The sequence below is a fragment of the Orcinus orca genome, unplaced genomic scaffold (assembly GCF_937001465.1).
Source record: "Orcinus orca unplaced genomic scaffold, mOrcOrc1.1 scaffold_64, whole genome shotgun sequence".
Lineage (NCBI taxonomy): Eukaryota > Metazoa > Chordata > Mammalia > Artiodactyla > Delphinidae > Orcinus > Orcinus orca.
The window spans coordinates 478,553-506,106 of NW_026043749.1; the positions used below are offsets into that span (position 1 = coordinate 478,553).

The following is a 27,554-nucleotide window of genomic DNA, read 5'->3' on the forward strand; positions in this document are numbered from 1 at the left end:
ACTGAAAAAAGTGTAAAATCCAGAAAGGCAGGACAGGCCATGGAGCACTGGGAGCCTTGTTATGCTGATGGGCAGGATGTAAATTGCCAACAGCCAATCGGAGAAGTGTATGGTGTTTCCTGAAACATCTAGAAAACAAAGCAACAGAGCCTAGGGCACTTCCACCTATGGTCCTATAGCTTAGGGAAATTAAAATCAAAAAGACACAGCCACCCCAAAGTTTGGGACAGCTCTGTTTACAAGAACCTCTTTTACGGTACAAGTTCAATATCGCAGAAAGTGAAAAATGGATAAAGAAGTTGTGGTACTTACGTACAATGCAATATCACACAGCAATGAAATCTATGTCATCAGGCCTGTAGCAGAAAATGAGTGGATTCAGGTATGATGATTCTAACTGAAATAAGTCACACAGAAAAAGAAACATCATAAGATATCACTAATACACGGAATGTAAACTTGGCTACACAGGAACTGAATTACAAAACAGAACAGGGTCTCAAATGTAGAAAACCAACTTATGCTTGCTTAAGGGGAAAGGTGAGTTGGGGTGCTGCATAAAACCAGAGATTGAAATGAGCACAGATAAAGTTCCTTAAGCCAAATATGGAGTAGACAAGAGCTACTCCTTGCTCAACGAAATGGACTCAACACCCCATATTAAACGGCTAAGAATGTACCTGACTAGTAAGTATCTTAAAACCTATGGATTGCTATGTCTCCGAAAGAGAATCAAGCGTGTGTACAGGGGCGTAAACGCAGCAGTGATAGGAGTGGAGAGTTTCGGTGAGCAAATGAAGACCCTTTGAAGTCATATTGCATGGTACCCATTCCACGGGTCTCAACTCTCCAGGTTTAAGGGATTCTTCCTTCAGCTAAAACATGCATGTGGAACACAGAGTATGATCAACCGTGTGATCGTGAGATGTGTTCAAATATGTCTCAGTTCTTGTCCCCTGGTACTCGGGTGCAACATTCCAGACGCTTTACTAACACTCTCCCGACTTGGAGAGTCAGTGCCTTTAACCTCCTGTTTGGCCCAGTTTGCAATTTCTGCGAAAGATGAACAGGAATAGGGAGAACCAATGAGAGACTAGTTGGAGGTGTCTGGACGGGCAAATTTAACTCTCATTTCCCACCAGGAAGGGGAATTAACCAAAGGCTCAGCGTGCCGTGCCGGAACCAGATTAGGGCCTGAAGCAATCCTGCGGTGTTGCGGCCAGCTCAGAAGAAAGCGAGTTGAAGAAAGGAGCTCAGGGGCACTGTAATTCAGAAACGTGCAGAGTTATAAATGACAGCTATCGTCCAAAAATATACTGAAGTAAGGCTGCCAAGAGGACTTGAAAGCGGGGCAGAATTGCAGGAAACCGATTTCAGGAGGTAGACTGGAATTGCATTGAAAGCATAGGAAAAGAGGCAGAACGTCGACCATGATGCACTTGGCCAAAAAGGCCATATGCGTTTTTTCCTGAATATATTCAGGAAAAAACGCATACGCACTTTTTGGCCAACCAAGCAAGCTTGCAAAGGAAATCTGCACTACAATGAAGTCTCACTTCCCCCCGGTCAAAAGGGCCATCTGAAAAAAGTGTAAAATCCAGAAAGGCAGGACAGGCCATGGAGAACTGGGAGCCTTGTTATGCTGATGGGCGGGATGTAAACTGCCAACAGCCACTCGGGAGAAGTGTATGGTATTTCCTGAAACATCTAAAAAACAAAGGAACAGAGCCTAGGGCACATCCACTTATGGTCCTATAGCTTAGGGAAATTAAAATCAAAAAGACACAGCCACCCCAAAGTTTGGGGCGGCTCTGTTTACAAGAACCTCGTTTATGGTACAAGTTCAATATCGCAGAAAGTGAAAAATGGATAAAGAAGTTGTAGTACTTACATACAATGTAATATCACTCAGCAATGAAATCTATGTCATCAGGCCCGTAGCAGCATAATGAGTGGATTCAGGTATGATGATTCTAACTGAAATAAGTCACACACAAAAAGAAACATCATAAGATATCACTAATACACGGAATGTAAACTTGGCTACACAGGAACTGGATTACAAAACAGAAGAGGGTCTCAAATTTAGAAAACCAACATGCTTGCTTAAGGGGAAAGCTGAGTTGGGGTGCTGCATAAAACCAGAGATTGAAATGAGCACAGATAAAGTTCCTTAAGCCAAATATGGAATAGACAAGAGCTACTCCTTGCTCAACGAAATGGACTCAACCCCCTATATTAAACGCCTAAGAATGTACCTGACTAGTAAGTATCTTAAAACCTATGGATTGCTATGTCTCCGAAAGACAATCAAGTGTGTGTACAGGGGCATAAACACAGCAGTGATACGATTGGAGAGTTTCGGTGAGCAAATGAAGACCCTTTGAAGTCATATTGCATGGTACCCATTCCACGGGTCTCAACTCTCTAGGTTTAAGGGATTCTTCCTTCAGCTCAAACATGCATGTGGAACCCAGAGTATGATCAACCGTGTGAACGGGAGACGTGTTCTAATATGTCTCAGTTTTCATCCCCTGGTACTCGGGTGCAACATTCCAGACGCTTTACTAACACTCTCCCGACTTGGAGAGTCAGTGCATTTAACCTCCTGTTTGGCCCAGTTTGCAATTTCTGCGGAAGATGAACAGGAATAGGGAGAACCAATGAGAGACTAGCTGGAGGTGACTGGACGGGCAAATTTAACTCTCATTTCCCACCAGGAAGAGGAATTAACCAAAGGCTCAGCGTGCCGTGTCGGAACCAGATTAGGGCCTGAAGCAATCCTGCGGTGTTGCGGCCAGCTCACAAGAAAACGAGTTGAAGAAAGGAGCTCAGGGGCACTGTAATTCACAAACCTGCAGAGTTATAAATGACAGCTATCGTCCAAAATATACTGAAGTATGGCTCCCAAGAGAACTTGAAAGTGGGGCAGAATTGCATTAAACCCATTTCAGAAGGTGACTGGAATTGCATTTAAAGCATAGGAAAAGAGGCAGAACGTCGACAATGATGCACTTGGCCAAAAAGGGTGTATGCCTTTTTAACTGAATATATTCAGGAAAAAACGCATACGCCCTTTTTGGCCAACCAAGCAAGCTTGCAAAGGAAATCTGCACTACAATGAAGTCTCAGTTCCCCCGGATCAAAAGAGCCATCTGAAAAAAGTGTAAAATCCAGAAAGGCAGGACAGGCCATGTAGAACTGGGAGCCTTGTTATGCTGATGGGCGGGATGTAAATTGCCAACAGCCACTCGGAGAAGTGTATGGTGTTTCCTGAAACATCTAAAAAACAAAGCAACAGAGCCTAGGGCACTTCCACTTATGGTCCTATAGCTTAGGGAAAATAAAATCAAAAAGACACAGCCGCCCCAATGTTTGGGACGGCTCTATTTACAAGAACCTCGTTTATGGTACAAGTTCAATGTCACAGAAAGTGAAGAATGGATAAAGATGTTGCGGTACTTACGTACAATGCAATATCACTCAGCAATGAAATCTGTGTCTTCAGGCCCGTAGCAGCATAATGAGTGGATTCAGGTATGATGATTCTAACTGAAATAAGTCACACAGAAAAAGAAACATCATAAGATATCACTAATACACGGAATGTAAACTTGGCTACACAGGAACTAAATTACAAAACAGAACAGTCTCTCAAATTTAGAAAACCAACTTATGATTGCTTAAGGGGAAAGGTGAGTTGGGGTGCTGCATAAAACCAGAGATTGAAATGAGCACAGATAAAGTTCCTTAAGCCAAATATGCAATAGACAAGAGCTACTCCTTGCTCAATGAAATGGGCTCAACACCGCATACTAAACCCCTAAGAATGTACCTGACTAGTAAGTATCTTAAAAGCTATGGATTGCTATATCTCCGAAAGAGAATCAAACGTGTGTACAGGGGCATAAACACAGCAGTGATAGGATTTGAGAGTTTCAGTGAGCAAATGAAGACCCTTTGAAGTCATATTGCATGGTACCCATTCCACAGGTCTCAACTCTCAAGGTTTAAGGGATTCTTCCTTCAGCTATAACATGCTTGTGGAACCCTGAGTATGAACAACCATGTGATCGGGAGACGTGTTCCAATATGTCTCAGTTCTCGTCCCCTGGTACTCGGGTGCAGCATTCCAGAAGCTTTACTAACACTCTCCCGACTTGGAGAGTCAGTGCCTTTAACCTCGTGTTTGGCCCAGTTTGCAATTTCTGCGGAAGATGAACAGGAATAGGGAGAACCAGTGAGAGACTAGCTGGAGGTGTCTGGACGGGCAAATTTAACTCTCATTTCCAACCAGGAAGAGGAATTAACCAAACGCTCAGCGTGCCGTACCGGAACCAGATTAGGGCCTGAAGCAATCCTGTGGTGTTGTGGCCAGCTCACAAGAAAGCGAGTTGAAGAAAGGAGTTCGGGGCACTGTAATTCACAAACCTGCAGAGTTATAAATGACAGCTATCGTCCAAAAATATACTGACGTAAGGCTGCCAAGAGGACTTGAAAGCGGGGCAGAATTGCAGGAAACCGATTTCAGGAGGTAGACTGGAATTGAATTTAAAGCATAGGAAAAGAGGCAGAATGTCGACAATGATGCACTTAGCCAAAAAGGGCATATGCGTTTTTTCCTGAATATATTCAGGAAAAAACACATACGCCCTTTTTGGCCAACCAAGCATGCTTGCAAAGGAAATCTTCACTAAAATGAAGTGTCACTTTCCCCTTGTCAAAAGGGCCATCTGAAAAAAGTGTAAAATCCAGAAAGTCAGGACAGGCCATGGGGAACTGGCAGCCTTGTTATGCTGATGCGCGGGATGTAAATTGCCAACAGCCACTCGGGAGAAGTGTATGGTGTTTCCTGAAACATCTAAAAAACAAAGCAACAGAGCCTAGGGCACTTCCACTTATGGTCCTATAGCTTAGGGAAAATAAAATCAAAAACACACAGCCGCCCCAAAGTTTGGGACGGCTCTGTTTACAAGAACCTCGTTTACGGTACAAGTTCAATATTGCAAAAAGTGAAAAATGGATAAAGAAGTTGTGGTATTTACGTACAATGCAATATCACTCAGCAATAAAATCTATGTCATCAGGCCCGTAGCAGCATAATGAGTGGATTCAGGTACGATGATTCTAACTGAAATAATTCACAAAGAAAAAGAAACATCGTAAGATATCACTAATACACGGAATGTAAACTTGGCTACACAGGAACTGAATTCCAAAACAGAACAGGGTCACAAATTTAGAAAACCAACTTATGCTGGCTTAAGGGGAAAGGTGAGTTGGGGTGCTGCATAAAACCAGAGATTGAAATGAGCACAGATAAAGTTCCTTAAGCCAAACATGTAATAGACAAGAGCTACTCCTTGCTCAACGAAATGGGCTCAACACCCCATCCTAAACGCATAAGAATGTATCCGACTAGTAAATATCTTAAAACCTATGGATTGTTATGTCTCCGAAAGCGAATCAAGCATGTGTACAGGGGCATAAACGCAGCAGTGATAGGATTGGAGAGGTTTGGTGAGAAAATGAAGACCCTTTGAAGTCATATTGCATGGTACCCATTCCACGGGTCTCAACTCTCCAGGTTTAAGGGATTCTTCCTTCAGCTAAAACATGCATGTGGAACCCAGAGTATGATCAACCGTGTGATCGGGAGAGGTGTTCAAATATGTCTCAATTTTCGACCCCTGGTACTCGGGAGCAACATTCCAGACGCTTTACTAACACTCTCCCGACTTGGAGAGTCAGTGCCTTTAACCTCCTGTTTGGCCCAGTTTGCAATTTCTGCGGAAGATGAACAGGAATAGGGAGGACCAATGAGAGACTAGCTGGAGGTGACTGGACGGGCAAATTTAACTCTCATTTCCCACCAGGAAGAGGAATTAACCAAAGGCTCAGCGTGCCATGCCGGAAGCAGATTAGGGCCTGAAGCAATCCTGCGGTGTTGCGGCCAGCTCACAAGAAAGCGAGTTGAAGAAAGGAGCTCAGGGGCACTGTAATTCACAAACCTGCAGAGTTATAAATGACAGCTATCGTCCAAAAATATACTGAAGTAAGGCTGCCAAGAGGACTTGAAAGCGGGGCAGAATTGCATGAAACCGATTTCAGGAGATAGACTGGAATTGCATTGAAAGCATAGGAAAAGAGGCAGAACGTCGACAATGATGCACTTGGACAAAAAGGGCGTATGCGTTTTTTCCTGAATATATTCAGGAAAAAACGCATACGCCCTTTTTGGCCAACCAAGCAAGCTTGCAAAGGAAATCTGCACTACAATGAAGTCTCACATCCCCCCGGTCAAAAGGGCCAACTGAAAAAAGTGTAAAATCCAGAAAGGCAGGACAGGCCATGGAGAACTGGGAGCCTTGTTATGCTGATGAGCGGGATGTAAATTGCCAACACCCATTCGGGAGAAGTGTATGGTGTTTCCTGAAACATCTAAAAAACAAAGCAACAGAGCCTAGGGCACTTCCACTTATGGTCCTATAGCTTAGGGAAATTAAAATCAAAAAGACACAGCCACCCCAAAGTTTGGGATGGCTCTGTTTACAAGAACCTCGTTTACGGTACAAGTTCAATATCACAGAAAGTGAAAAATGGATAAAGAAGTTGTGGTACTTACGTACAATGCAATATCACACAGCAATGAAATCTATGTCATCAGGCCTGTAGCAGAAAATGAGTGGATTCAGGTATGATGATTCTAACTGAAATAAGTCACACAGAAAAAGAAACATCATAAGATATCACTAATACACGGAATGTAAACTTGGCTACACAGGAACTGAATTACAAAACAGAACAGGGTCTCAAATGTAGAAAACCAACTTATGCTTGCTTAAGGGGAAAGGTGAGTTGGGGTGCTGCATAAAACCAGAGATTGAAATGAGCACAGATAAAGTTCCTTAAGCCAAATATGGAATAGACAAGAGCTACTTCTTGCTCAATGAAATGGACTCAACACCCCATATTAAACGCCTAAGAATGTACCTGACTAGTAAGTATCTTAAAACCTATGGATTTCTATTTCTCTGAAAGAGAATCAAGCGTGTGTACAGGGGCATAAACACAGCAGTGATAGGATTGGAGAGGTTCGGTGAGCCAATGAAGACCCTTTGAAGTCATATTGCATGGTACCCATTCCACGGGTCTCAACTCTCCAGGTTTAAGCTATTCTTCCTTCATCTAAAACATGCATGTGGAACCCAGAGTATGATCAACTGTGTGATCGGGAGAAGTGTTCCAATACATCTCAGTTCTCGTCCCCTGGTACTCGGGTGCAACATTCCAGATGCTTTTCTAACACTCTCCCGACTTGGAGAGTCAGTGCCTTTAACCTCCTGTTTCGCCCAGTTTGCAATTTCTGCGGAAGATGAACAGGAATAGGGAGAACCAATGAGAGACTAGTTGGAGGTGTGTGGACGGGCAAATTTAACTCTCATTTCCCACCAGGAAGAGGAATTAACCAAAGGCTCAGTGTGCCGTGCCGGAACCAGATTAGGGCCTGAAGCAATCCTGCGGTGTTGCGGCCAGCTCACAAGAAAGCGAGTTGAAGAAAGGAGCTCAGGGGCACTGTAATTCACAAACCTGCAGAGTTACAAATGACAGCTATCGTCCAAAAATATACTGAAGTAAGGCTGCCAAGAGGACTTGAAAGCGGGGCAGAATTGCAGGAAACCAATTTCAGGAGGTAGACAGGAATTGCATTTAAAGCATAGGAAAAGAGGCAGAACGTCGACAATGATGCACTTGGCCAAAAAGGGCGTATGTTTTTTTTCCTGAATATATTCAGGAAAAAACGCATACGCCCTTTTTGGCCAACCAAGCAAGCTTGCAAAGGAAATCTGCACTACAATGAAGTCTCATTTCCCCCCGGTCAAAAGGGCCATCTGAAAAAAGTGTAAAATCCAGAAAGGCAGGACAGGCCATGGAGAACTGGGAGCCTTGTTATGCTGATGGGCAGGATGTAAATTGTCAACAGCCACTCGGAGAAGTGTATGGTGTTTCCTGAAACATCTAAAAAACAAAGCAACAGAGCCTAGGACACTTCCACCTATGGTCCTATAGTTTAGGGAAATTAAAATCAAAAAGACACAGCCACCCCAAAGTTTGGGACGGCTCTGTTTACAAGAACCTCTTTTACGGTACAAGTTCAATATCGCAGAAAGTGAAAAATGGATAAAGAATTTGTGGTACTTACGTACAATACAATATCACACAGCAATGAAATCTATGTCATCAGGCCTGTAGCAGAAAATGAGTGGATTCAGGTATGATGATTCTAACTGAAATAAGTCACACAGAAAAAGAAACATCATAAGATATCACTAATACACGGAATGTAAACTTGGCTACACACGAACTGAATTACAAAACAGAACAGGGTCTCAAATGTAGAAAACCAACTTATGCTTGCTTAAGGGGAAAGGTGAGTTGGGGTGCTGCATAAAACCAGAGATTGAAGAGAGCACAGATAAAGTTCCTTAAGCCAAATATGGAGTAGACAAGAGCTACTCCTTGCTCAACGAAATGGACTCAACACCCCATATTAAACGCCTAAGAATGTACCTGACTAGTACGTATCTTAAAACCTATGGATTGCTATTTCTCTGAAAGAGAATCAAGCGTGTGTACAGGGGCATAAACACAGCAGTGATAGGATTGGAGAGGTTCAGTGAGCAAATGAAGACCCTTTGAAGTCATATTGCATGGTACCCATTCCACGGGTCTCAACTCTCCAGGTTTAAGGGATTCTTCCTTCAGCTAAAACATGCATGTGGAACCCAGAGTATGATCAACCATGTGATCGGGAGAAGTGTTCCAATACGTCTCAGTTCTCGTCCCCTGGTACTCGGGTGCAACATTCCAGACGCTTTACTAACACTCTCCCGAGTTGGACAGTCAGTGCCTTTAACCTCCTGTTTGGCCCAGTTTGCAATTTCTGCGAACGATGAACAGGAATAGGGAGAACCAATGAGAGACTAGTTGGTGGTGTGTGGACAGGCAAATTTAACTCTCATTTCCCACCAGGAAGAGGAATTAACCAAAGGCTCAGCATGCCGTGTCGGAACCAGATTAGGGCCTGAAGCAATCCTGCGGTGTTGCGGCCAGCTCACAAGAAAGCGAGTTGAAGAAAGGCGCTCAGGGGCACTGTAATTCACAAACCTGCAGAGTTATAAATGACAGCTATCGTCCAAAAATATACTGAAGTAAGGCTGCCAAGAGGACTTGAAAGCGGGGCAGAATTACAGGAAACCGATTTCAGGAGGTAGACTGGAATTGCACTGAAAGCATAGGAAAAGAGGCAGAATATCGACAATGATGCACTTGGCCAAAAAGGGGGTATGCGTTTTTTTCTGAATATATTCAGGAAAAAACGCATACGCACTTTTTGGCCAACCAAGCAAGCTTGCAAAGGAAATCTGCACTACAATGAAGTCTCACTTCCCCCCAGTCAAAAGGGCCATCTGAGAAAAGTGTAAAATCCAAAAAGGCAGGACAGGCCATGTAGAACTGGGAGCCTTGTTATGCTGATGGGCGGGATGTAAATTGCCAACAGCCACTCGGAAGAAGTGTATGGTGTTTCCTGAAACATCTAAAAAACAAAGCAACAGAGCCTAGGGCGCTTCAACTTATGGTCCTATAGCTTAGGGAAATTAAAATCAAAAAGACACAGCCACCCCAAAGTTTGGGATGGCTCTGTTTACAAGAACCTCATTTACGGTACAAGTTCAATATCGCAGAAAGTGAAAAATGGATAAAGAAGTTGTGGTACTTACGTACAATGCAATATCACTCAGCAATGAAATCTATGTCATCAGGCCTGTAGCAGAAAATGAGTGGATTCAGGTATGATGATTCTAACTGAAATAAGTCACACAGAAAAAGAAACATCATAAGATATCACTAATACACGGAATGTAAACTTGGCTACACAGGAACTGAATTACAAAACAGAACAGGGTCTCAAATGTAGAAAACCAACTTATGCTTGCTTAAGGGGAAAGGTGAGTTGGGGTGCTGCATAAAACCAGAGATTGAAATGAGCACAGATAAAGTTCCTTAAGCCAAATATGGAATAGACAAGAGCTACTCCTTGCTCAACGAAATGGACTCAACACCACATATTAAACGCCTAAGAATGTACCTGACTAGTAAGTATCTTAAAACCTATGGATTGCTATTTCTCCGAAAGAGAATCAAGCGTGTGTACAGGGGCATAAACGCAGCAGTGATAGGATTGGAGAGGTTCGGTCAGCAAATGAAGACCCTTTGAAGTCATATTGCATGGTACCCATTCCACGGGTCTCAACTCTCCAGGTTTAAGGGATTCTTCCTCCAGCTAAAACATGCATGTGGAACCCAGAGTATGATCAACCGTGTGATCGGGAGAAGTGTTCCAATATGTCTCAGTTCTCGTCCCCTGGTACTCGGGTGCAACATTCCAGACGCTTTACTAACACTCTCCCGACTTGGAGAGTCAGTGCCTTTAACCTCCTGTTTGGCCCAGTTTGCAATTTTTGCGGAAGATGAACAGGAATAGGGAGAACCAATGAGAGACTAGTTGGAGGTGTCTGGACGGGCAAATTTAACTCTGATTTCCCAACAGGAAGAGGAATTAACCAAAGGCTCAGCGTGCCGTGCCGGAACCAGATTAGGGCCTGAAGCAATCCTGCGGTGTTGCGGCCAGCTCACAAGAAAGCGAGTTGAAGAAAGGAGCTCAGGGGCACTGTAATTCACAAACCTGCAGAGTTATAACTGACAGCTATCGTCCAAAAATATACTGAAGTAAGGCTGCCAAGAGGACTTGAAAGCGGGGCAGAATTGCAGGAAACCGATTTCAGGAGGTAGACTGGAATTGCATTTAAAGCATAGGAAAAGAGGCAGAACGTCGACAATGATGCAGTTGGCCAAAAAGGGCGTATGCGTTTTTTCCTGAATATATTCAGGAAAAAACGCATACGCCCTTTTTGGCCAACCAAGCAAGCTTGCAAAGGAAATCTGCACTACAATGAAGTCTCACTTCCCCCTGGTCAAAAGGGCCATCTGAAAAAAGTGTAAAATCCAGAAAGGCAGGACAGGCCATGGAGAACTGGGAGCCTTGTTATGCTGATGGCCGGGATGTAAATTGCCAACAGCCACTCGGAGAAGTGTATGGTGTTTCCTGAAACATCTAAAAAACAAAGCAACAGAGCCTAGGGCACTTCCACTTATGGTCCTATAGCTTAGGGAAATTAAAATCAAAAAGACAGAGCCACCCCAAACTTTGGGACAGATCTGTTTACAAAAACCTCGTTTACGGTACAAGTTCACACAGGAAATGAAACATCATAAGATATCACTAATACACGGAATGTAAACCTGGCTACACAGGAAGTGGATTAGAAATCAGAACAGGGTCTCAATTTAGAAAACCAACTTATGCTTGCTTAAGGGGAAAGGTGAGTTGGGGTGCTGCATAAAACCAGAGATTGAAATGAGCACAGATAAAGTTCCTTCAGCCAAATATGTAATAGACAAGACCTACTGCTTGCTTAACGAAATGGACTCAACACCCCATGTTAAATGCCTAAGAATGTACCTGACTTGTAAGTAACTTAAAACCTATGGATTGCTATGTCTCCGAAAGACAATGAAGCGTGTGTACAGGGGCATAAATGCAGCAGTGATAGCATTGGAGAGGTTCGGTGAGCAAATGAAGACCCTTTGAAGTCATATTGCATGGTACCCATTCCACGGGTCTCAACTCTCCAGGTTTAAGGGATTCTTCCTTCAGCTGAAACATGCATGTGGAACCCAGAGTATGATCAACCGTGTGATCGGGAGAAGTGTTCCAATATGTCTCAGTTCTCGTCCCCTGGTACTCGGGTGCAACATTCCAGACGCTTTACTAACACTCTCCCGACTTGGAGAGTCAGTGCCTTTAACCTCCTGTTTGGCCCAGTTTGCAATTTCTGCGGAAGATGAACAGGAATAGGGAGAACCAATGAGAGACTAGTTGGAGGTGTGTGGACGGGCAAATTTAACTCTCATTTCCCACCAGGAAGAGGAATTAACCAAAGGCTCAGCGTGCCGTGCCGAAACCAGATTAGGGCCTGAAGCAATCCTGCGGTGTTGCGGCCAGCTCACAAGAAAGCGAGTTGAAGAAAGGAGCTCAGGGGCACTGTAATTCACAAACCTGCAGAGTTATAAATGACAGCTATCGTCCAAAAATATACTGAAGTAAGGCTGCCAAGAGGACTTGAAAGCGGGGCAGAATTGCAGGAAACCGATTTCAGGAGGTAGACTGGAATTGCATTTAAAGCATAGGAAAAGAGGCAGAACGTCGACAATGATGCACTTGGCCAAAAAGGGCGTATGCGTTTTTTCCTGAATATATTCAGGAAAAAACGCATACGCCCTTTTTGGCCAACCAAGCAAGCTTGCAAAGGAACTCTGCACTACAATGAAGTCTCACTTCCCCCCGGTCAAAAGGGCCATCTGAAAAAAGTGTAAAATCCAGAAAGGCAGGACAGGCCATGTAGAACTGGGAGCCTTGTTATGCTGATGGGTGGGATGTAAATTGCCAACAGCCACTGGGAGAAGTGTATGGTGTTTCCTGAAACATCTAAAAAACAAAGCAACAGAGCCTAGGGCACTTCCACTTATGGTCCTATAGCTTAGGGAAATTAAAATCAAAAAGACACAGCCACCCCAAAGTTTGGGACGGCTCTGTTTACAAGAATCTCGTTTACGGTACAAGTTCAATATCGCAGAAAGTGAAAAATGGATAAAGAAGTTGTGGTACTTACGTACAATGCAATATCACTCAGCAATGAAATCTATGTCATCAGGCCTGTAGCAGCATAATCAGTGGATTCAGGTATGATGATTCTAACTGAAATAAGTCACACAGAAATAGAAATATCATAAGACATCACTAATACACGGAATGTAAACTTGGCTACACAGGAACTGGATTACAAAACAGAACAGGGTCTCAAATATAGAAAACCAACATGCTTGCTTAAGGGGAAAGGTGAGTAGGGGTGCTGCATAAAACCAGAGATTGAAATAAGCACAGATAAAGTTCCTTAAGCCAAATATGGAATAGACAAGAGCTACTCCTTGCTCAACGAAATGGACTCAACAACCCATATTAAACGCCTAAGAATGTACCTGACTAGTAAGTATCTTAAAACCTATGGATTGCTATGTCTCCGAAAGAGAATCAAGCATGTGTACAGGGGCATAAACGTAGCAGTGATAGGATTGGAGAGGTTCGGTGAGCAAATGAAGACCCTTTGAAGTCATATTGCATGGTACCCATTCCATGGATCTCAACTCTCCAGGTTTAAGGGATTCTTCCTTCAGCTAAAACATTCATGTGGAACCCAGAGTATGATCAACCGTGTGATCGGGAGATGTGTTCAACTATGTCTCAGTTTTCGTCCCCTTGTACTCGGGTGCAACATTCCAAATGCTTTACTAACACTCTCCCAACTTGGAGAGTCAGTGCCTTTAACCTCCTGTTTGGCCCAGTTTGCAATTTCTGCGGAAGATGAACAGGAATAAGGAGAACCAATGAGAGACTAGCTGGAGGTGTGTGGACGGGCAAATTTAACTCTCATTTCCCACCAGGAAGAGGAATTAACCAAAGGCTCAGCGTGCGGTGTCGGAACCAGATTAGGGCCTGAAGCAATCCTGCGGTGTTGCGGCCAGCTCACAAGAAAGCGAGTTGAAGAAAGGAGCTCAGGGGCACTGTAATTCACAAACCTGCAGAGTTATAAATGACAGCTATCGTCCAAAAATATACTGAAGTAAGGCTGCCAAGAGGACTTGAAAGCGGGGCAGAATTGCAGGAAACCGATTTCAGGAGGTAGACTGGAATTGCATTTAAAGCATAGGAAAAGAGGCAGAACGTCGACAATGATGCACTTGGCCAAAAAGGGCGTATGCGTTTTTTCCTGAATATATTCAGGAAAAAACGCATACGCACTTTTTGGCCAACCAAGCAAGCTTGCAAAGGAAATCTGCACTACAATGAAGTCTCACTTCCCCCCGGTCAAAAGGGCCATCTGAAAAAAGTGTAAAATCCAGAAAGGCAGGACAGGCCATGGAGAACTGGGAGCCTTGTTATGCTGACGGGCGGGATGTAAATTGCCAACAGCCACTTGGAGAAGTGTATGGTGTTTCCTGAAACATCTAAAAAACAAAGCAACGGAGCCTAGGGCACTTCCACTTATGGTCCTATAGCTTAGGGAAATTAAAATCAAAAAGACACAGCAACCCCAAAGTTTGGGATGGCTCTGTTTAAAAGAACCTCTTTTACGGTACAAGTTCAATATCGCAGAAAGTGAAAAATGGATAAAGAAGTTGTGGTACTTACGTACAATGCAATATCACTCAGCAATGAAATCTGTGTCATCAGGCCCTTAGCAGCATAATGAGTGGATTCAGGTATGATGATTCTAACTGAAATAAGTCACACAGAAAAAGAAACATGATAAGATATCACTAATACACGGAATGTAAACTTGGCTACACAGGAACTGGATTACAAAACAGAAGAGGGTCTCAAATGTAGAAAACCAACTTATGCTTGCTTAAGGGGAAAGGTGAGTTGGGGTGCTGCATAAAACCAGAGATTGAAATGAGCACAGATAAAGTTCCTTAAGCCAAATATGGAATAGACAAGAGCTACTCCTTGCTCAACGAAATGGACTCAACACCCCATATTAAACGCCTAAGAATGTACCTGACTAGTAAGTATCTTAAAACCTATGGATTGCTATGTCTCCGAAAGAGAATCAAGCGTGTGTACAGGGGCATAAACGCAGCAGTGATAGGATTGGAGAGGTTCGGTGAGCAAATGAAGACTCTTTGAAGTCATATTGCATGGTACCCATTCCACGGGTCTCAACTCTCCAGGTTTAAGGGATTCTTCCTTCAGCTGAAACATGCATGTGGAACCCAGAGTATGATCAACCATGTGATCGGGAGACGTGTTCAAATATATCTCAGTTTTCTTCCCCTGGTACTCGGGTGCAATATTCCAGACGCTTTACTAACACTCTCCCGACTTGGAGAGTCAGTGCCTTTAACCTCCTGTTTGGCCCAGTTTGCAATTTCTGTGGAAGATGAACAGGAATAGGGAGAACCAATGAGAGACTAGCTGGAGGTGAGTGGACGGGCAAATTTAACTCTCATTTCCCACCAGGAAGAGGAATTAACCAAAGGCTCAGCGTGCCGTGTCGGAACCAGATTAGGGCCTGAAGCAATCCTGCGGTGTTGCGGCCAGCTCACAAGAAAGCGAGTTGAAGAAAGGAGCTCAGGGGCACGGTAATTCACAAACCTGCAGAGTTATAAATGACAGCTATCGTCCAAAAATATACTGAAGTAAGGCTGCCAAGAGGACTTGAAAGCGGGGCAGAATTGCATGAAACCGATTTCAGGAGGTAGACTGGAATTGCATTGAAAGCATAGGAAAAGAGGCAGAACGTCGACAATGATGCACTTGGACAAAAAGGGCGTATGCGTTTTTTCCTGAATATATTCAGGAAAAAACGCATACGCCCTTTTTGGCCAACCAAGCAAGCTTGCAAAGGAAATCTGCACTAAAATGAAGTCTCACTTCCCCCCGGTCAAAAGGGCCAACTGAAAAAAGTGTAAAATCCAGAAAGGCAGGACAGGCCATGGAGAACTGGGAGCCTTGTTATGCTGATGAGCGGGATGTAAATTGCCAACACCCACTCGGGAGAAGTGTATGGTGTTTCCTGAAACATCTAAAAAACAAAGCAACAGGGCCTAGGGCACTTTCACTTATGGTCCTATAGCTTAGGGAAATTAAAATCAAAAAGACACAGCCACCCCAAAGTTTCGGATGGCTCTGTTTACAAGAACCTCGTTTACGGTACAAGTTCAATATCGCAGAAAGTGAAAAATGGATAAAGAAGTTGTGGTACTTACGTACAATGCAATATCACACAGCAATGAAATCTATGTCATCAGGCCTGTAGCAGAAAATGAGTGGATTCAGGTATGATGATTCTAACTGAAATAAGTCACACAGAAAAAGAAACATCATAAGATATCACTAATACACGGAATGTAAACTTGGCTACACAGGAACTGAATTACAAAACAGAACAGGGTCTCAAATGTAGAAAACCAACTTATGCTTGCTTAAGGGGAAAGGTGAGTTGGGGTGCTGCATAAAACCAGAGATTGAAATGAGCACAGATAAAGTTCCTTAAGCCAAATATGGAATAGACAAGAGCTACTTCTTGCTCAATGAAATGGACTCAACACCCCATATTAAACGCCTAAGAATGTACCTGACTAGTAAGTATCTTAAAACCTATGGATTGTTATTTCTCTGAAAGAGAATCAAGCGTGTGTACAGGGGCATAAACACAGCAGTGATAGGATTGGAGAGGTTCGGTGAGCAAATGAAGACCCTTTGAAGTCATATTGCATGGTACCCATTCCACGGGTCTCAACTCTCCAGGTTTAAGGGATTCTTCCTTCAGCTAAAACATGCATGTGGAACCCAGAGTATGATCAACCATGTGATCGGGAGAAGTGTTCCAATACATCTCAGTTCTCGTCCCCTGGTACTCGCGTGCAACATTCCAGATGCTTTTCTAACGCTCTCCCGACTTGGAGAGTCAGTGCCTTTAACCTCCTGTTTGGCCCAGTTTGCAATTTCTGCGGAAGATGAACAGGAATAGGGAGAACCAATGAGAGACTAGTTGGAGGTGTGTGGACGGGCAAATTTAACTCTCATTTTCCACCAGGAAGAGGAATTAACCAAAGGCTCAGCGTGCCGTGCCGGAACCAGATTAGGGCCTGAAGCAATCCTGCGGTGTTGCGGCCAGCTCACAAGAAAGCGAGTTGAAGAAAGGAGCTCAGGGGCACTGTAATTCACAAAGCTGCAGAGTACAAATGACAGCTATCGTCCAAAAATATACTGAAGTAAGGCTGCCAAGAGGACTTGAAAGCGGGGCAGAATTGCAGGAAACCAATTTCAGGAGGTAGACTGGAATTGCATTTAAAGCATAGGAAAAGAGGCAGAACGTCGACAATGATGCACTTGGCCAAAAAGGGCGTATGCGTTTTTTCCTGAATATATTCAGGAAAAAACGCATACGCCCTTTTTGGCCAACCAAGCAATCTTGCAAAGGAAATCTGCACTACAATGAAGTCTCACTTCCCCCCGGTCAAAAGGGCCATCTGAAAAAAGTGTAAAATCCAGAAAGGCAGGACAGGCCATGGAGAACTGGGAGCCTTGTTATGCTGATGGGCGGGATGTAAATTGCCAACAGCCACTAGGAGAAGTGTATGGTGTTTCCTGAAACATCTAAAAAACAAAGCAACAGAGCCTAGGGCACATCCACCTATGGTCCTATAGCTTAGGGAAATTAAAATCAAAAAGACACAGCCACCCCAAAGTTTGGGACGGCTCTGTTTACAAGAACCTCTTTTATGGTACAAGTTCAATATCGCAGAAAGTGAAAAATGGATAAAGAAGTTGTGGTACTTACGTACAATGCAATATCACACAGCAATGAAATCTATGTCATCAGGCCTGTAGCAGAAAATGAGTGGATTCAGGTATGATGATTCTAACTGAAATAAGTCACACAGAAAAAGAAACATCATAAGATATCACTAATACACGGAATGTAAACTTGGCTACACAGGAACTGAATTACAAAACAGAACAGGGTCTCAAATGTAGACAACCAACTTATGCTTGCTTAAGGGGAAAGGTGAGTAGGGGTGCTGCATAAAACCAGAGATTGAAATGAGCACAGATAAAGTTCCTTAAGCCAAATATGTAATAGACAAGACCTACTGCTTGCTTAACGAAATGGACTCAACACCCCATGTTAAATGCCTAAGAATGTACCTGACTTGTAAGTAACTTAAAACCTATGGATTGCTATGTCTCCGAAAGAGAATCAAGCGTGTGCACAGGGGCATAAATGCAGCAGTGATAGGATTGGAGAGGATTCGTGAGCAAATGAAAACCCTTTGAAGTCATACTGCATGGTACCCATTCCACGGGTCTCAACTCTCCAGTTTTAAGGGATTATTCCTTCAGCTAAAACATGCATGTGGAACCCAGAGTATGATCAACCATGTGATCGGGAGATGTGTTCCAATATGTCTCAGTTTTCCTCCCCTGGTACTCGGGTGCAACATTCCAGACGCTTTACTAAAACTCTCCCGACTTGGAGAGTCAGTGCCTTTAACCTCCTGTTTGGCCCAGTTTGCAATTTCTGCGGAAGATGAACAGGAATAGGGAAAACCAATGAGAGACTAGCTGGAGGTGTCTGGACGGGCAAATTTAACTCTCATTTCCCACCAGGAAGAGGAATTAACGAAAGGCTCAGCGTGCCTTGCTGGAACCAGATTAGGGCCTGAAGCAATCGTGCGGTGTTGCGGCCAGCTGACAAGAAAGTGAGTTGAAGAAAGGAGCTCAGGAGCACTGTAATTCACAAACCTGCAGAGTTATAAATGACAGCTATCGTCCAAAAATATACTGAAGTAAGGCGGCCAAGAGGACTTGAAAGCGGGGCAGAATTGCAGGAAACCGATTTCAGGAGGTAGAGTGGAATTGCACTGAAAGCATAGGAAAAGAGGCAGAATATCGACAATGATGCACTTGGCCAAAAAGGGGGTATGCGTTTTTTCCTGAATATATTCAGGAAAAAACGCATACGCACTTTTTGGCCAACCAAGCAAGCTTGCAAAGGAAATCTGCACTACAATGAAGTCTCACTTCCCCCCAGTCAAAAGGGCCATCTGAAAAAAGTGTAAAATCCAGAAAGGCAGGACAGGCCATGGAGAACTGGGAGCCTTGTTATGCTGATGGGCGGGATGTAAATTGCCAACAGCCACTCGGAAGAAGTGTATGGTGTTTCCTGAAACATCTAAAAAACAAAGCAACAGAGCCTAGGGCACTTACACTTATGGTCCTATAGCTTAGGGAAATTAAAATCAAAAAGACACAGCCACCACAAAGTTTGGGATGGCTCTGTTTACAAGAACCTCATTTACGGTACAAGTTCAAAATCGCAGAAAGTGAAAAATGGATAAAGAAGTTGTGGTACTTACGTACAATGCAATATCACTCAGCAATGAAATCTATGTCATCAGGCCTGTAGCAGCATAATGAGTGGATTCAGGTATGATGATTCTAACTGAAATAAGTCACACAGAAATAGAAATATCATAAGACATCACTAATACACGGAATGTAAACTTGGCTACACAGGAACTGGATTACAAAACAGAACAGGGTCTCAAATTAAAAAACCAACATGCTTGCTTAAGGGGAAAGGTGAGTAGGGGTGCTGCATAAAACCAGAGATTGAAATGAGCACAGATAAAGTTCCTTAAGCCAAATATGGAATAGACAAGAGCTACTCCTTGCTCAACGAAATGGACTCAACACCCCATATTAAACGCCTAAGAATGTACCTGACTAGTAAGTATCTTAAAACCTATGGATTGCTATGTCTCCGAAAGAGAATCAAGCATGTGTACAGGGGCATAAACGTAGCAGTGATAGGATTGGAGAGGTTCGGTGAGCAAATGAAGACCCTTTGAAGTCATATTGCATGGTACCCATTCCATGGGTCTCAACTCTCCAGGTTTAAGGGATTCTTCCTTCAGCTAAAACATTCATGTGGAACCCAGAGTATGATCAACCGTGTGATCGGGAGATGTGTTCAAATATGTCTCAGTTTTCATCCCCTTGTACTCGGGTGCAACATTCCAGATGCTTTACTAAAACTCTCCCAACTTGGAGAGTCAGTGCCTTTAACCTCCTGTTTGGCCCAGTTTGCAATTTCTGCGGAAGATGAACAGGAGTAAGGAGAACCAATGAGAGACTAGCTGGAGGTGTGTGGACGGGCAAATTTAACTCTCATTTCCCACCAGGAAGAGGAATTAACCAAAGGCTCAGCGTGCGGTGTCCGAACAAGAATAGGGCCTGAAGCAATCATGCGGTGTTGCGGCCAGCTCACAAGAAAGCGAGTTGAAGAAAGGAGCTCAGGGGCACTGTAATTCACAAACCTGCAGAGTTATAAATGACAGCTATCGTCCAAAAATATACTGAAGTAAGGCTGCCAAGAGGACTTGAAAGCCGGGCAGAATTGCAGGAAACCGATTTCAGGAGGTAGACTGGAATTGCATTTAAAGCATAGGAAAAGAGGCAGAACGTCGACAATGATGCACTTGGCCAAAAAGGGCGTATGCGTTTTTTCCTGAATATATTCAGGAAAAAACGCATACGCACTTTTTGGCCAACCAAGCAAGCTTGCAAAGGAAATCTGCACTACAATGAAGTCTCACTTCCCCCCGGTCAAAAGGGCCATCTGAAAAAAGTGAAAAATCCAGAAAGGCAGGACAGGCCATGGAGAACTGGGAGCCTTGTTATGCTGATGGGCGGGATGTAAATTGCCAACAGCCACTCGGGAGAAGTGTATGGTGTTTCCTGTAACATCTAAAAAACAAAGCAACAGAGACTAGGGCACTTCCACTTATGGTCCTATAGCTTAGGGAAATTATAATCAAAAAGACACAGCCACCCCAAAGTTTCGAATGGCTCTGTTTACAAGAACCTCGTTTACGGTACAAGTTCAATATCGCAGAAAGTGAAAAATGGATAAAGAAGTTGTGGTACTTACGTACAATGCAATATCACACAGCAATGAAATCTATGTCATCAGGCCTGTAGCAAAAATGAGTGGATTCAGGTATGATGATTCTAACTGAAATAAGTCACACAGAAAAAGAAACATCATAAGATATCACTAATACACGGAATGTAAACTTGGCTACACAGGAACTGAATTACAAAACAGAACAGGGTCTCAAATGTAGAAAACCAACTTATGCTTGCTTAAGGGGAAAGGTGAGTTGGGGTGCTGCATAAAACCAGAGATTGAAATGAGCACAGATAAAGTTCCTTAAGCCAAATATGGAATAGACAAGAGCTACTTCTTGCTCAATGAAATGGACTCAACACCCCATATTAAATGCCTAAGAATGTACCTGACTAGTAAGTATCTTAAAACCTATGGATTGCTATTTCTCTGAAAGAGAATCAAGCGTGTGTACAGGGGCATAAACACAGCAGTGATAAGATTGGAGAGGTTCGGTGAGCAAATGAAGACCCTTTGAAGTCATATTGCATGGTACCCATTCCACGGGTCTCAACTCTCCAGGTTTAAGGGATTCTTCCTTCAGCTAAAACATGCATGTGGAACCCAGAGTATGATCAACTGTGTGATCGGGAGAAGTGTTCCAATACATCTCAGTTCTCGTCCCCTGGTACTCGGGTGCAACATTCCAGATGCTTTTCTAACAATCTCCCGACTTGGAGAGTCAGTGCCTTTAACCTCCTGTTTGGCCCAGTTTGCAATTTCTGTGGAAGATGTACAGGAATAGGGAGAACCAATGAGAGACTAGTTGGAGGTGTGTGGACGGGCAAATTTAACTCTCATTTCCCACCAGGAAGAGGAATTCACCAAAGGCTCAGCGTGCCGTGCCGGAACCAGATTAGGGCCTGAAGCAATCCTGCGGTGTTGCGGCCAGCTCACAAGAAAGCGAGTTGAAGAAAGGAGCTCAGGGGCACTGTAATTCACAAACCTGCAGAGTTACAAATGACAGCTATCGTCCAAAAATATACTGAAGTAAGGCTGCCAAGAGGACTTGAAAGCGGGGCAGAATTGCAGGAAACCAATTTCAGGAGGTAGACTGGAATTGCATTTAAAGCATAGGAAAAGAGGCAGAACGTCGACAATGATGCACTTGGCCAAAAAGGGCGTATGTGTTTTTTCCTGAATATATTCAGGAAAAAACGCATACGCCCTTTTTGGCCAACCAAGCATGCTTGCAAAGGAAATCTGCACTACAATGAAGTCTCACTTCCCCCCGGTCAAAAGGGCCATCTGAAAAAAGTGTAAAATCCAGAAAGGCAGGACAGGCCATGGAGAACAGGGAGCCTTGTTATGCTGATGGGCGGGATGTAAATTGCCAACAGCCACTCGGAGAAGTGTATGGTGTTTCCTGAAACATCTAAAAAACAAAGCAACAGAGCCTAGGGCACTTCCACCTATGGTCCTATAGCTTAGGGAAATTAAAATCAAAAAGACACAGCCACCCCAAAGTTTGGGACGGCTCTGTTTACAAGAACCTCTTTTACGGTACAAGTTCAATATCGCAGAAAGTGAAAAATGGATAAAGAAGTTGTGGTACTTACGTACAATGCAATATCACACAGCAATGAAATCTATGTCATCAGGCCTGTAGCAGAAAATGAGTGGATTCAGGTATGATGATTCTAACTGAAATAAGTCACACAGAAAAACAAAAATCATAAGATATCACTAATACACGGAATGTAAACTTGGCTACACAGGAACTGAATTAAAAAACAGAACAGGGTCTCAAATGTAGAAAACCAACTTATGCTTGCTTAAGGGGAAAGGTGAGTTGGGGTGCTGCATAAAACCAGAGATTGAAATGAGCACAGATAAAGTTCCTTAAGCCAAATATGTAGTAGACAAGAGCTACTCCTTGCTCAAAGAAATGGACCAACACCCCATATTAAACGCCTAAGAATGTACCTGACTACTAAGTATCTTAAAACCTATGGATTGCTATTTCTCTGAAAGAGAATCAAGCGTGTGTACAGGGGCATAAACACAGCAGTGATAGGATTGGAGAGGTTCGGTGAGCAAATGAAGACCCTTTGAAGTCATATTGCATGGTACCCATTCCACGGGTCTCAACTCTCCAGGTTTAAGGGATTCTTCCTTCAGCTAAAACATGCATGTGGAACCCAGAGTATGATCAACCATGTGATCGGGAGAAGTGTTCCAATATGTCTCAGTTTTCGTCCCCTTGTACTCGGGTGCAACATTCCAGATGCTTTACTAACACTCTCCCAAATTGGAGAGTCAGTGCCTTTAACCTCCTGTTTGGCCCAGTTTGCAATTTCTGCGGAAGATGAACAGGAATAAGGAGAACCAATGAGAGACTAGCTGGAGGTGTGTGGACGGGCAAATTTAACTCTCATTTCCCACAAGGAAGAGGAATTAACCAAAGGCTCAGCGTGCGGTGTCGGAACCAGATTAGGGCCTGAAGCAATCCTGCGGTGTTGTGGCCAGCTCACAAGAAAGCGAGTTGAAGAAAGGAGCTCAGGGGCACTGTAATTCACAAACCTGCAGAGTTATAAATGACAGCTATCGTCCAAAAATATACTGAAGTAAGGCTGCCAAGAGGACTTGAATGCGAGGCAGAATTGCAGGAAACCGAGTTCAAGAGGTAGACTGGAATTGCATTGAAAGCATAGGAAAAGAGGCAGAACGTCGACAATGATGCACTTGGCCAAAAAGGGCGTATGCGTTTTTTCCTGAATATATTCAGGAAAAAACGCATACGCCCTTTTTGGCCAACCAAGCAAGCTTGCAAAGGAAATCTGCACTACAATGAAGTCTCACTTCCCCCCAGTCAAAAGGGCCATCTGAAAAAATTGTAAAATCCAGAAAGGCAGGACAGGCCATGGAGAACTGGGAGCCTTGTTATGCTGATGGGTGAGATGTAAATTGCCAACAGCCACTCGGGAGAAGTGTATGGTGTTTCCTGAAACATCTAAAAAACAAAGCAACAGAGCCTAGGGCACTTCCACTTATGGTCCTATAGCTTAGGGAAATTAAAATCAAAAAGACACAGCCACCCCAAAGTTTGGGACGGCTCTGTTTACAAGAACCTCGTTTATGGTACAAGTTCAATATCGCAGAAAGCGAAAAATGGATAAAGAAGTTGTGGTACTTAAGTACAATGCAATATCACTCAGCAATGAAATCTATGTCATCAGGCCCGTAGCAGCATAATGAGTGGATTCAGGTATGATGATTCTAACTGAAATAAGTCACACAGAAAATGAAACATCATAAGATATCACTAATACACGGAATGTAAACTTGGCTACACAGGAACTGGATTACAAAACAGAACAGGGTCTCAAATTTAGAAAACCAACATATGCTTGCTTAAGGGGAAAGGTGAGTTGGGGTGCTGCATAAAACCAGAGATTGAAATGAGCACAGATAAAGTTCCTTAAGCCAAATATGGAATAGACAAGAGCTACTCCTTGCTCAACGAAATGGACGCAACAACCCATATTAAACGCCTAAGAATGTACCTGACTAGTAAGTATCTTAAAACCTATGGATTGCTATGTCTCCGAAAGAGAATCAAGCGTGTGTACAGGGGCATAAAAGCAGCAGTGATAGGATTGGAGAGGTTCAGTGAGCAAATGAAGACCCTTTGAAGTCATATTGCATGGTACCCATTCCACGGGTCTCAACTCTCCAGGTTTAAGGGATTCTTCCTTCAGCTAAAACATGCATGTGGAACCCAGAGTATGATCAACCGTGTGATCGGGAGACGTGTTCCAATATGTCTCAGTTCTCGTCCCCCGGTACTCGGGTGCAACATTCCAGACGCTTTATTAACACTCTCCCGACTTGGAGATACAGTGCCTTTAACCTCCTGTTTGGCCCAGTTTGCTATTTCTCTGGAAGATGAACAGGAATAGGGAGAACCAATGAGAGACTAGCTGGAGGTGTCTGGACGGGCAAATTTAACTCTCATTTCCCACCAGGAAGAGGAATTCACCAAAGGCTCAGCGTGCCGTGCCGGAACCAGATTAGGGCCTGAAGCAATCCTGCGGTGTTGCGGCCAGCTCACAAGAAAGCGAGTTGAAGAAAGGAGCTCAGGGGCACTGTAATTCACAAACCTGCAGAGTTATAAATGACAGCTATCATCCAAAAATATACTGAAGTAAGGCTGCCAAGAGGACTTGAAAGCAGGGCAGAATTGCAGGAAACCGATTTCAGGAGGTAGACTGGAATTGCATTTAAAGCATAGGAAAAGAGGCAGAACGTCGACAATGATGCACTTGGCCAAAAAGGCCATATGCGTTTTTTCCTGAATATATTCAGGAAAAAACGCATACGCCCTTTTTGGCCAACCAAGCAAGCTTGCAAAGGAAATCTGCACTAAAATGAAGTCTCACTTCCCCCGGGTCAAAAGGGCCATGTGAAAATAGTGTAAAATCCAGAAAGGCAGGACAGGCCATGGAGAACTGGGAGCCTTGTTATGCTGATGGGTGAGATGTAAATTGCCAACAGCCACTCGGGAGAAGTGTATGGTGTTTCCTGAAACATCTAAAAAACAAAGCAACAGAGCCTAGGGCACTTCCACTTATGGTCCTATAGCTTAGGGAAATTAAAATCAAAAAGACACAGCCACCCCAAAGTTTGGGATAGCTCTGTTTACAAGAAACTCGTTTATGGTACAAGTTCAATATCGCAGAAAGCGAAAAATGGATAAAGAAGTTGTGGTACTTAAGTACAATGCAATATCACTCAGCAATGAAATCTATGTCATCAGGCCCGTAGCAGCATAATGAGTGGATTCAGGTATGATGATTCTAACTGAAATAAGTCACACAGAAAATGAAACATCATAAGATATCACTAATACACGGAATGTAAACTTGGCTACACAGGAACTGGATTACAAAACAGAACAGGGTCTCAAATTTAGAAAACCAACATATGCTTGCTTAAGGGGAAAGGTGAGTTGGGGTGCTGCATAAAACCAGAGATTGAAATGAGCACAGATAAAGTTCCTTAAGCCAAATATGGAATAGACAAGAGCTACTCCTTGCTCAACGAAATGGACTCAACAACCCATATTAAACGCCTAAGAATGTACCTGACTAGTAATTATCTTAAAACCTATGGATTGCTATGTCTCTGAAAGAGAATCAAGCGTGTGTACAGGGGCATAAAAGAAGCACTGATAGTATTGGAGAGGTTCAGTGAGCAAATGAAGACCCTTTGAAGTCATATTGCATGGTACCCATTCCACGGGTCTCAACTCTCCAGGTATAAGGGATTATTCCTTCAGCTAAAACATGCATGTGGAACCCAGAGTATGATCAACCGTGTGATCGGGAGACGTGTTCAAATATGTTTCAGGTTTCATCCCCTAGTACTTGGGTGCAACATTTCAGAAGCTTTAGTAACACTCTCCCGACTTGGAGATACAGTGCCTTTAACCTCCTGTTTGGCCCAGTTTGCTATTTCTCTGGAAGATGAACAGGAATAGGGAGAACCAATGAGAGACTAGCTGGAGGTGTCTGGACGGGCAAATTTAACTCTCATTTCCCACCAGGAAGAGGAATTCACCAAAGGCTCAGCGTGCCGTGCCGGAACCAGATTAGGGCCTGAAGCAATCCTGTGGTGTTGCGGCCAGCTCACAAGAAAGCGAGTTGAAGAAAGGAGCTCAGGGGCACTGTAATTCACAAACCTGCAGAGTTATAAATGACAGCTATCGTCCAAAAATATACTGAAGTAAGGCTGCCAAGAGGACTTGAATGCGAGGCAGAATTGCAGGAAACCGATTTCAAGAGGTAGACTGGAATTGCATTGAAAGCATAGGAAAAGAGGCAGAACGTCGACAATGATGCACTTGGCCAAAAAGGGCGTATGCGTTTTTTCCTGAATATATTCAGGAAAAAACGCATACGCCCTTTTTGGCCAACCAAGCAAGCTTGCAAAGGAAATCTGCACTACAATGAAGTCTCACTTCCCCCCAGTCAAAAGAGCCATCTGAAAAAAGTGTAAAATCCAGAAAGGCAGGACAGGCCATGGAGAACTGGGAGCCTTGTTATGCTGATGGGTGAGATGTAAATTGCCAACAGCCACTCGGGAGAAGTGTATGGTGTTTCCTGAAACATCTAAAAAACAAAGCAACAGAGCCTAGGGCACTTCCACTTATGGTCCTATAGCTTAGGGAAATTAAAATCAAAAAGACACAGCCACCCCAAAGTTTGGGACGGCTCTGTTTACAAGAACCTCGTTTATGGTACAAGTTCAATATCGCAGAAAGTGAAAAATGGATAAAGAAGTTGTGGTACTTAAGTACAATGCAATATCACTCAGCAATGAAATCTATGTCATCAGGCCCGTAGCAGCATAATGAGTGGATTCAGGTATGATGATTCTAACTGAAATAAGTCACACAGAAAATGAAACATCATAAGATATCACTAATACACGGAATGTAAACTTGGCTACACAGGAACTGGATTACAAAACAGAACAGGGTCTCAAATTTAGAAAACCAACATATGCTTGCTTAAGGGGAAAGGTGAGTTGGGGTGCTGCATAAAACCAGAGATTGAAATGAGCACAGATAAAGTTCCTTAAGCCAAATATGGAATAGACAAGAGCTACTCCTTGCTCAACGAAATGGACTCAACAACCCATATTAAACGCCTAAGAATGTACCTGACTAGTAATTATCTTAAAACCTATGGATTGCTATGTCTCTGAAAGAGAATCAAGCGTGTGTACAGGGGCATAAAAGAAGCACTGATAGTATTGGAGAGGTTCAGTGAGCAAATGAAGACCCTTTGAAGTCATATTGCATGGTACCCATTCCACGGGTCTCAACTCTCCAGGTATAAGGGATTA

The 27,554-nt window shown here is 43.5% G+C and overlaps 1 long non-coding RNA gene across 3 annotated transcripts in view; it reads right to left on the minus strand.

The window, feature by feature from the left end:
• LOC125963189 (uncharacterized) overlaps window positions 1-27,554 on the minus strand; it is a 524,668-nt gene that overhangs the window by 408,520 nt on the left and 88,594 nt on the right. For 2 of the 3 annotated variants that reach the window (XR_007475002.1, XR_007475003.1), the window contains exon 2: window positions 14,376-14,457. This is a non-coding gene — a long non-coding RNA (uncharacterized LOC125963189). Of the gene's footprint in view, window positions 1-5,087; window positions 5,132-14,375; window positions 14,458-27,554 lie in introns of those variants that run through there. The other variant, XR_007475001.1, reaches the window with a different exon arrangement.